Consider the following 2,427-nt stretch of genomic DNA (forward strand, 5'->3'; position numbering starts at 1 on the left):
TATCGAATTTTCTCTTTCTATACTTCCATTTTGGAACACTGTGATGCACAACTGGCTTCACTAAGCACACCTTTTATTTACAAATGGTGAAGATTATTCATTTATTAATTTGATTTTCTAGACGAGGTCGGATAGCACGTCATATTTTAGCAATGTAAGTCCTCCAAATATGAGAACAGTTCTGTGATCCATCATAAAGATTGCGACCCTGAGCAAGGAACGAGTTAGGAAGTACAGTAAGGAATCTCCTAATAAGTATAAATAAAAAAGTTTAGTATTGCAAAGAACTCTACCTTCCCGGAATAGAACGAAATCCTAACCTCTGGACGACGACATCTCATCCTTTTGCTACAAACCCCACCGATCTCATTATTGAAAAGTAATGCTGGTAAACGATTGAGAATCAAAGTCATAAATGAACTTTATGGTTGTTAGGAATGGTGGTTTGGTAATCCTACAATTGAGTTCAAATCCGATAGTAATGACTAATTAATGAAGTCCAATTTACCTCGTTAATTCAATTCAAGTAATAATATTCTTGGCTCTAAAACCAACTTGATTAATCACGTGGTCATCATTTTGCCACATAGTTTATGAGTTAAGGAGATTTAATTTCATCTTATTTCCTTGCATTCATAAATTTACCACTTCTAGCCTTTCTCCATCCTCCTCCATCAGTTTTGAAAAAAATGAATCGTTCCAAAAGTTGAATTTGGTTGCATAGTATAAACCAATAATATATGTGGGATTAAGTATTGTTTTTATTATTTGAGAAATGTATCCATTATGAGCAGTGCAAAACAATCTAAAAAAAGCCAAAATTAAAAATAAATTCAACAAGAAATGGAAAAAAAGTATTTTAATAAATTTGTATTACCGATTGAAAGTTTTGTAAATAAACTACCATAATAATATAATCTGACCCAAACTAATTTGATTCTAGAAAAGAAAAACATTTAATTTTACTACATAACTAAGCTTTTTCCTCAACAATAGCAATATGAATGCAATACATATATAAACCATTAATAAGAGTACCTATTCCATTCGTTTTGTTTCTTGATATATATGTGAGTACATTTTTAGACCAAAAGGTGACCGCCGAAAGATGACTATAAAAGGTCAATGTTGTTCCAGTTTGAATCACATTCCTCTTTTAGATCCATTTCAATACACAACAAAATACACACACATACTAATAAGCAATGAAGGTAATCGGTTGTTTTGTTTTAATGTAATTGAGCTGATAATAATTTGCTAATCTCGCAACACTCATTACAGATTTTCATCTACATCCTTGCTTTATCTGCCTCCTCCATTGCTCGTCCTCAGGAACAAGATGAATTCTTTGATGTAATATACTATTTCTTTCATTCCAGTCCCAATTTAATATCGTCCATGTACTTATCGACAATCCTCTTTACAGCCCAATCCTCAATACAAATTCTCCTACAAAGTTGCCAGTGATCTAACTCAAACCTACATCAATCAGGATGAATCTCGAGATGGGAACTTTGTCACTGGCGAATACAGCTATGTAGATCCCTATGGGAGTCTCATCACTGTTGTCTATGAGGCTGGTCCTGAAGGATACCTGAGACTCGAACCGTACAAGAAGGGTTCCTTACCATTAATCCTGAAAATGCTGGTGCTGGCTCCTCCAGTGTCATACAAACGAAACCTGTTCCTACAAGGAATCCTTCATTTGATGAAGATAATATTATTCGTAAAATTGTTGGAGGCTTAACTCCATTGATCGAAGAAACCGTTGCTGAAGGTCTTGAAAACTAAAACTAAATTAACTCCTATGAATTAATAATTGTTACCTTGGGTTATTTCCTATAACCAATGATTGAAAAATTTTATTTCTCTAAATATAAGTGTATTTCAATATCTAGTAAACCTTCCTTGCGTTCGTTTTCATTTAAGTGTCGTTGAAGAAGAGAATATCTTCAATAAGAGCATGTTCTAGGTATAATTATATTTCTAATTTTCTGAATTTGTGACCAAAGTTAGTATTACAAGAACCCAATAAGATACTTCTTTCTTAAAAAAATCAATTTAAAATGGCTCCTTCAATTTTATTGTCTTCGCTTAATACAAAGCATTAAGACAGGGTCTCCAAAATGGCATTTAATGTGTGAAATTTTCTTAAAGTCACCTCTTATATTTTTACAAAAAGGCCACTAAAATCTGAACACTTTTAATTTATAACTTCAACAAAAATATCACTTATTAATTGACAATAGAATTTATACATAAATAAAATATATATAAATATGTGTCTGAGGCTCTTAATTATAAATGTACCCGCATTTAGCGGCAATAATGGTACACTGCAGATGTAGTCACTATCATGGTGGCATAGTGCTGGCTAACCGTGGCTTTGAGGACCTCGGTGTTTGGATGACAGACACAGCAGTACTT

General features: G+C 32.9%; 1 pseudogene; it reads left to right on the forward strand.

The window, feature by feature from the left end:
* Nucleotides 1-1,101: 1,101 nt before the first annotated feature.
* On the forward strand, nt 1,102-1,806 carry LOC121131342 (cuticle protein 21-like; annotated as a pseudogene).
* Nucleotides 1,807-2,427: the final 621 nt, after the last annotated feature.

The sequence above is a fragment of the Lepeophtheirus salmonis genome, unplaced genomic scaffold (genome assembly GCF_016086655.4).
Source record: "Lepeophtheirus salmonis unplaced genomic scaffold, UVic_Lsal_1.4 unplaced_contig_4590_pilon, whole genome shotgun sequence".
NCBI classification, from domain to species: Eukaryota; Metazoa; Arthropoda; class Copepoda; order Siphonostomatoida; family Caligidae; genus Lepeophtheirus; species Lepeophtheirus salmonis.